The 9,420-nt window shown below is 33.4% G+C and overlaps 1 pseudogene; it reads left to right on the top strand.

Annotated features, from left to right (window-relative positions):
- The first annotated feature begins 524 nt into the window (after nucleotides 1-524).
- On the top strand, nucleotides 525-616 carry LOC124246201 (uncharacterized; annotated as a pseudogene).
- The last annotated feature ends 8,804 nt before the right edge of the window (nucleotides 617-9,420 follow it).

Raw genomic sequence — 9,420 nt, forward strand, 5'->3', positions numbered from 1 at the left:
ATTATTTCAAGTGTATATTGCAAACTCTCAGGTAACCAAAAAATATTTTTTAAAAAAGAAGTGTAATTTATATATAAAGATAGGAGAGACAATGGAACCATATAAAATGCAGAATTAAAACCAGAGAAAGCAGAAAAGAGAGAAAGATAAAACAAATAAGAGGACAAAAAGGATACGAAACCTGGCAGATAGTAATACAACTTATTAACAATTACTTTAAATGTGAATAAAGTACATCAAACAAGACATTGATAGATTGTTTTAAAAAGTCAAACAAGAATCAGCTGTATGTTATCTACAATAAACACAATAGAAATATCAAGACATAGATAATAAAGCATGCTAACGTAATCCAAAAGAAAGTTGGAGTGGCTATATTAATTTCAAACAAAGCAGAGTTCAGACTAAGGAAATTTATCAGGGATGAAAAGGGTCATTACTTAATGATAGGTCAATTATTCAAGAAGACACAACAATTATTAATGGGCATACACCTAATGATGGAGAGTCAAATATTTTGGGCAAAGACTATACTTTCAGGGATCATTTCTATAGTTCATTGCTAGAGAAGTTTCTCTGAATGTGTAGAATACTGTGCAAAATTTTTCAAGAAAATCTTAGTAAAAATAAACTGAATTCAACAATACATTAAAAGGATGATACATTGCAATCAAATGGGATTTGTTTCAGGGATGCAAAGATGGTTCAACATCTGAAAATCAACCAATGTGATACACCACATTAACAAAATGAAGGACAAAAATCATATGATTATCTCAATAGATGGAGAAAAAACATCTGACGGAATTCAACCTTCATTTATGATAACTCTCAACAAAGTGGGTATAGAGTGAACATGCCTCAACATAATAAAGGCCATATATGACATTGCCACAGCTAACATCATAATCAACAGTGAAAGCTTTTCCTCTAAGGTCAAGAAGACAAGAATGCCCACTCTCGCCAATTTTATTCAACATAGAATTGGAAGTACTAGCCAGAGCAATTAAGCAAAAAACAAAAAAGAAATAAAAGCCATCAAAAGTAGAAAGGAAGAAGTAAAACTGTCACTATTCACAGATGACATAATATCATATACAGAAAATCCTAAAGAGTCCACCAGAAAACTGTTAGAACTAATCAATGAATTCATCAAAGTTTCAGGATACAAAATCAATATACAAAAATCTATTGCATTTTTATACACTAATAATGAACTATCAGAAAGAGTAATTAAGAAAACAATCTCATTTACAATTGCATCTAAAAGAATAAAATTCCTAGGAATTAATTTAACCAATGAGGGGAAAGACCCATACAATGAAAACTATAAGATATTGATGAAATAAATTGAAAAAGACATAAATAAATGGAAAGATATTCTGTTCTCATAGATTGTCAGAATTAATACTGTTAAAATGTCCATACTACCCAAGGCAATCTACAGATTCAATGCAATCTCTATAAAAATGTCAATGGCATTTTTTCACAGAAATAGAAATACAATCCTAAAATTTATACTAAACCACAAAAGACCTCAAATAGCCAAAGCATTCTTGAGAAAGAAGAACAAAGCTGGAGGCATTACATTCCCTGATTTCAAACTATATTACAAATCTATAGTAATCAAACCAGTATGGTGTTGACATAAAAAGACACACATAGATCAATGGAACAGATTAGAATCCAGAAATAACCCATGTATATATGGTCAATTCATTTATGAAAAAGGAGCCAATAATATACAATCAGGGAAGAAAATTCTCTTCAATAAATGGTGTTGGGAAAACTGAACAGCCACATGCAAAAGAATGAAATTGGACCACTGTCTCATACCATACTCAATAATTAACTCAAAATGGATTAACAACTTGAATATGAGACTTGAAACCATAAAAATTCTAAAAGAAAACATAAGTGGTAAGCTCCTTGACACTGGTCTTGGTGATGACTTTTCTGAATTTGACAGCGAAAGCAAAGGCAGGGGCTGGCCCTGTGACCAAGTGGTTAAGTTCACGCACTCTGCTTTGGCGGCCCAGGGTTGCGTTTCGCTGGTTCGGATCCTGGGCATGGACACAGTACTGCTCATCAAGCCACACTTGAGGCTGCGTCTGACATGCCACCACTAGAAGGACTCACAAGTCAAATATACAGCTATGTACTTGGGGGCTTTGGGGAAAAAGAAATCTTAAAAAAAAAAAGTAAAGGCAGCAAAAGCAAAAATCAACAAGCGGTGCCATGTCAAACTAAAAAGCTTCTGCACAGCAAAAGATGCCATGAACAAATGAAAAGGCAACCTACTGAATGGGAGAAAATATTTGCAAATCATATATCTGACAAGGGGTTAACATCCAAAATATATAAATAACTCATACAAGTCAATAGCAAAAAACAAACAAGCCAATTAAAAAATCGACAGAGGATCTGAATAAACACTTTTCCACAGGAGACATACAGATAGCCAACAGGTACATGAAAAGATGCTCAACATCACTAACCATCAGGAAGACGAAATTCACATCTGTTAGAATGGCTATTATCAAAAAAAAAAAAAAAACAAGCATTGTTGAGGATGAGGGGAAAAGGGAACCCTGTTCACTGTTGGTGGGAATGTAAATGGGTGCAGCCACTATGGAAAACAGTATGGAGGTTCCTCAAAAAATTAGATACAGAACTACTATATGATTCAGCAATTCCACTCCTGGGTATTTATATGAAGAAAACAAAAACACTATCTTGAAAAGATATGTGCACCTCAACATTCGTTGTTGCATTATTTACAATAAGCAAGATATGGGAACAAGCTAAGTGTCCATCAATACATGAAAGGGTAAAGAAAATGTGGTGTGTACACACACACACACACACACACACACTGGAATATTACTCAGCCATAAAAAAGAATGAAATCTTGCCATTTGCAACAGCATGGATGAACCTTGAGGGCATTATGCTAAGTTAAATGAGTCAAACAGAGAAAGATAAACACTGTGTGTTATCACTTATACATTTAATCTAAAAAAAGAAAATGAAGCTCATAGATACAAAGAAAAGATTGGTGGTTGCCAGAGGCAGGAGGGTAGGAAGTGGGTGAAATGGGTGAAAGAAGTCAAAAGGTACAAACTTCAAGTTATAAAATAAATGTCACGGGGAGGTAGCGTATAGCATGGCGACTATAGTGAATAATACTGTATTGCATATTTGAAAGTTACTAGGAGAGTAGATCTTAAAATTTCTCATTCCAAGAAAAATAATTTTAAAGCTATGTATGGTGGCAGATGTTAACCTAGACTTATTGTGATGATCATTTTGGAATACATACAAATATTGAATCATTATGTTGTATGTCAATTATACATCAATAAAAAAATAAAGTAAAAAAAGTACATTTGGGAAAAACTCATAGACTTGCAAAAAGAAATAGTCAAATCCACCATTATAGTTGGAGATTCAACACCACTCAGTCAGCAATTGATAGATGTAGCAGGTGGAAAAACAGTAAGGATATAGTTGAACATAACAGCACCATCAATCAACTGGATCTAGTTGACATTGATAGAATACTTCATCCAACAACAGTAGAATGCATATTCTTCTCAAACTTACAGGAGAAATTCACCAAGAGAAACCACACTGCACCATAGTTGATCAACCCAGCTAAATAAATTTAAAAAGAATAGAAGTCATACAATTATTTTCTGTGCCTTCAGTGGAATTAAACTAGAAATCAATAACAGAAAGATAGTTGAAATTTTTCAAAATATTTGGAGATTAAATGACACACTTCTAGATGATATGAGTCAAATAAGAAGGCTTGAGGTGAATTTAAAAAATATTTTGACAAATAAAATTAAATACAACTTGTCACATAATTTGTGGTGCAATGAAAGCAGTGCTTAGAGGTATATTTATAGCATTGAATGCATGTATTAGAAAAGGAAAATATCTAATAACAACAATCTAAGATACCACCTTAGGACACTAGAGAAAGAAGCAATATAAGACTAAAGCTATTAGAGGAAAATAAATTATTAAATTAGAGGTGAAATCAATATAATTATAAACAGGAAATCAAAAGATAAAAACCAACAATACCAAAAACTGGTTCTTTGAAAAGGTCAATATAATTGTTAAGTCTCTATTCAGGCTATAAAGAGAAAAGGCTCAAATTATTAGACTCAGAAATAAGAGAGGGATCACATAGACATCAAAGAGATAATAAAGAAAAATTGTGAACAACACTATACCCACAAACATGATAAATTGGATAAAATAGAACAATTCTTTAAGGACTCAATCTGACAAAACTCACTCAAGGAGAAGTAGATAATCTGAAATAATCAATTAAAGAAATCTAATCAATAGTTAATAACCTTCCAAAAGAAAAAGCACCATGCCCAGATAGTTTCATCTGTGAATTCTATCTAACATTTAAGGAAGAAATTATACTAATTATCTACAATCTTAACTAGAAATCATACTAATTCTCAATAATCTCAACCAGATGCAGAGGGAAAACTTCCTATGTCATTCTATGAAGCAAGAATTACCCTAATACTAAAACCAAAGACATTACAAAAAGAAAACTACAGACCAATATTTCTCATGAACATAGGTATAAAAATCCAAAACAAAATATTAGCAAATTTAATCTGACAATATATAAAAAGGGTTATAAACCTCAACAAAGTGGGGTTCATTTCAGGTATGCAAAACTGGTCCAATATTTGAAAGCCAAGTAATATAATCCATCACATCCACAATCTAAAGAAGAAAAGTCATATTACCATGTCAATAGATGCAGAAAAAACATTTGACAAATTCTGATGTATATTCATAATAAAAAACTCAGCAAAATAGGAACAAATGAGCACTCCTTTTTATAAAGACTGTCTGTAAAATATCTACAGCTAACATCATGCATAATGTAAGAAATGGGATGTTCTCCCCCTAAGATTGGGAGTAAGGTAAGGATTTCCCTTCGTATCACTCTTCAACATGGTACTGGAAATCCTAGCTAATGAAATAAGAAAAGAAAGGAAATAAAAGTTGTGCAGAATAAGGATGAGGAAATAAAACTCTTTTTGCAGTTCACATATTATCTAGGTCAAGAATTGTAAACAGCAACAAAAAAATTCTGAAACTGATAAGCCATTATTATAACAAAATCACACAATATACGGTTAATATACAAAAGTTAATTTCTTTTATATATTCCAGGAAAGAAAATTTCAAATTGGAAATTGAAAGTACAATATCATTTACATTTGTTAAAAAATGATTAAAGAAGAAATTTAGGTGATAAAACAAACACACACTCCATGAAGTGGACAGTCTCCATTAGGAGAATGGCAAAATGAGGCGGAAGGCAAGAAGCTTTTATAGTATAAAGGATAAAAAACAAGAAAGAAAAAAACAGAAAATATCCGATTGACTGAGGCCACACAGTCAACCTTGTTTGGGATGAGAAGAGACAAGGAAGTAAGTATAGAGCCCAGAGTTGGCCTGCTGTTCGGGGATTGGCTGACTTGATGTACTGTGCTTCTGGTCAAGTGGAGCATTTACAGGAATGTAAAAGTTTTCTAAGTTTTGGTTTGTTGACATGGTCCCCCAGGCAGGAGTGGCTCCATCTTGGGACTAGAAAGCTATTTCAACAGTCCCCCATTTTGATCATCCTCTTGATCTTTCAAGAGGGTTGATACAAAATATGCGTCTTAGCATGCCTTTCAGTTACCATCGCCTCTTCGGATCTCAGTGTAATATTCTCAAGAGACAATGTTAGGCTAGCACAGTATTCTTGTAGCTGGTTAAGTTCTTCTGTTTCTTTGTTTTCTTTTTGTCATTCCAGTTTGAGAGGGACCATCTGTTGGCTGGTCAATTGCTGCCTATACGCATTTAAAACTTTTGAGAGAATGCAATATATCAGGGAGACAATAATAATAATTATTGCAACAAAACAATGCCCATGGGTTGGAGAATGCTCCTCAGCCATGGTTCCCATGATTCAAACCAGCTAGAATCAAATAAATCAAGAAATGATCTTGAAGAGGAAGATACTTCTTTAAGCCAGTTGGCCTGTTTATGTATTTCATGTAACTCTGTCTCCATTTCCCCAGACGGGTTTATCCATCAAGCTTGTTGCAGAGAAACAGATGCATTGGAAATCAGGGAGAAGTTTGTTATAAGCAGAAAGAACTACAGGTTCACCAGCCTCTTAGCAAATCTAATAGCCAGTTGGAGGTCGGATTACCCTCCTTTGCAGTGGCTTGAGATGTGTGAACAATGACATTATCTTTTCAGGTTAGGGCAAGGAACATGGTGGACAAAAGAATCATAAAGACATCTATGGTGCAAGAATGAGGAAAAGGATGGTCATAGAGTGAAGGAGGAGCAAAAAATCTTCTTAACCTGACATCCTGACAACCTAGTCTACCTTGATGTTGGCTTCTTTTCCTAATCAATTCGATTTTGAGGGCTCCTCTGTTTACACAGGACCAGATTTCAGGTGGACACTGTGTCAGTTTTGAAATATGTACTCAATATTCAACACCTTGTAATTTGGCAGCAGTGTCAGTGGTCAAGAGTACTTGATACAGTCCTCTCCATGAATCTCACTTTCGCAAAAGCATCAGAGTAAAACAATAACTGTCTGTAAGTGACAAAAGACTTAACAATGCCTATTGTTAAAGATCTAATGAGAGTTTATTACAATGCAATTGACAAGGAAATTTGGTTATTTCTGTTACAGACAGCATTTTAAGATGACAACTAGAAATATGACTGATAGTGTTATACAGGATATATCATATTTTTTAGGAATTTTATTCAATTTCTGGAAGACAGGTTAATAAAATTTCTGTTAGTGCCATTGAGTCAATTCTGACTCCTAACAACTGTGTGTACAGTGGAGTAGAGCCCTGCCCAGTCCTTTTTGCACCATCCTCACATCTTCTGGTGCTATATCAGACAATTCATAGGGTTTTCTTGGCCAATGTTTTCAGAAGTGAGTGGTTAGGTCCTTCTTCCTCATCTGTCTTAGTCTGGAAGGTTTGCTGAAACCTGACCATTATGGATGACCCTGCTGGTATTGTAAATATCAGTTGCATAGTTTTCAGCATCACAGAAACATGCAGCCACCATAGCATAACAACCAACATATAGGCGGTGTGGTTCCCTGACCAGGAAATGAGCCTAGGCTGCAGCCATGAGATTGTTGAATCTTAACCACATACCCATACAAATATCTTATTTGACAATGCTTCCAAAGTAATTTAAAGTATCAAATAAATCTAATTAGTTTAATGTTTCTCTTTTTGTAAGAAGAGAGAGCAAATCTTTGAGATGTTCCAGGGGCCCTCTGGGAAATCTCCAAGTTTGTTTAAGGTCAAAAATACATCACTTAGAATTAGATTTGGGGGAAGTTTGTCAAAAATATCCATTTAACCAAAGAGACAATTAAAGACTTCAAGGGAAATTACAGAAAGTTACATAGTTGTAAAAACCTTAGCTCTTTTAATATTGAGAACACTGGGTTTTCTTAAATAATCAAAGACCTGATAAAGACAATGTGAAGCACAGTAAATTTTTGTCAGCAGGAAAGAACATGTTTACTAATAGACCCAAATATCTTTAATCTTTCTGAAAAAGGAAGCCAAAAGTGAATAAACCTATGATGAGCAATGTTTCAGTATCGGATCTTATTTGAAAATAATCTAGATATTCAATGATTGTCCATCATTTAACTTATCTTAGTGTAACTTTAAGATTTCAAGTTACCAAAAATATTTTAGGAACCATTTTTAAGTACATATACCATAAAGCATAATTATTATTGAAAAGTTTATAAACTTGTACCTTAATTACACAAATTTAATTTACTGTTCTTAACAATTATGTTTAGGTTACTCATGAAAATTTCATTAGATGTTAAACAGCTAATCATTCTAAGTTATCTTTCTTGCTGACAAATTTTGTAAAAGGGGTAACATTAGCTTATTTGACTTTTAGTAAACGCAGGTAGAGTAAAAATTCTGTTCCTAAATTATATATGATATTGATAGTTCTAAATACATGCCTGTTTTAATCAAACCAACAAATCTAAAATAGATATTATTTATCAAAGGTTATCCTAGAGAATGTGTACTTGTAAACATTCAGGTTAATTTCTGTATTTCTGATAGTATACTTGATTTATATAAATGTTTAATTTTTTAAGCCCATTAAATAAAGCTTTTTACAAGTTAATTTTGGCAATACCATCTGCAGGTAGAAAGAAGACACATCTAAAACACATATATATAAACATACATAAACATAAGATACAAACAGAGATCCTATAGCTTTTGTTTTAAAATTTTAACCATGAATCAAGTATAAGAATACAAAACTCACTAGTTTATAAAGAACAGTTAGATCCAAATTGTGTTTCTGGTAGATGGAATAAGTTAAGGTTATCAAATCAGATGGCTTAAACTTTTTACTAATATTTGTGGAAAAGACTTTTAAGATTTTTTATTCCTCTAGTTTCCAAATAGCTTTTCCTTTTTTCCTTCTGATAAGAATTATCTCCCTAAAGTTTTTGTTTCGAAGAGATGACCTTCAGATCCTAGAAAAGACCAGGTAGAATATTTATATCTCAATGGCACAGAGAAAGAATGCAAGTTTCTCCAAGAAGGACTTCTGTTTCCTAAGCCCAGATCTTTTACAATATCTACAAGCCTTTTGAGGTGACTAGGGGAGGTTTTGAGATTGGTAAAAAGGATAGGTGGGCTTTTTCTATTCTTGTAAAAACCCAATTTATAAGACAAGTTGTAAAAGTTGCTCTCAATTTTAGGACAGTTTTTTTTTTTCAATTCCTCAAAGAATTGGGTTGCAACCTAAATGACATCAAGGGGCTGACCCACTCATCCAACTACGTTATCTTCAATTTGCTTTTTTATATCAGGGAAAGATTCAAATACGAAAACAAAATATTTATATGTTCTATATTTTGAGTTGTTTGTCATTGGAATGTTTTTCTTTCTCTCTAGGTATATCATTTCATTTAGCTTAGGAGAGAAGGCTTAGAGAATAGTTCCTATCAGGCATTGAACATCAGCTTCTAATTTGGCTAACTTTTGACCATACAGCTACTTAAAAAAAATTCCTTTCAAATATCTGGTCAAGTTTCAGCCTGGACAAACAGTAAATATCCCTGAGAGTATTGAATGACCCATTGGACACAGGAAGGATATCCAAAGAGGGTTCAAAACATACTACCTTCCCAAGTTCCAGAGCCACTCCCAAAGTTAGCTCAAAGAAAGACTTAGACAATTCCCCTGAGAGTGGAAACAATCACTAGGACCCTAGCTGCAAATGGAGCGTGACCCATATTTGCATCCAGCCATATCTAGGTACAAATAGAGTGCAACATCAATTTCT

Source organism: Equus quagga, chromosome 10 (assembly GCF_021613505.1).
Source record: "Equus quagga isolate Etosha38 chromosome 10, UCLA_HA_Equagga_1.0, whole genome shotgun sequence".
Taxonomy (NCBI): domain Eukaryota; kingdom Metazoa; phylum Chordata; class Mammalia; order Perissodactyla; family Equidae; genus Equus; species Equus quagga.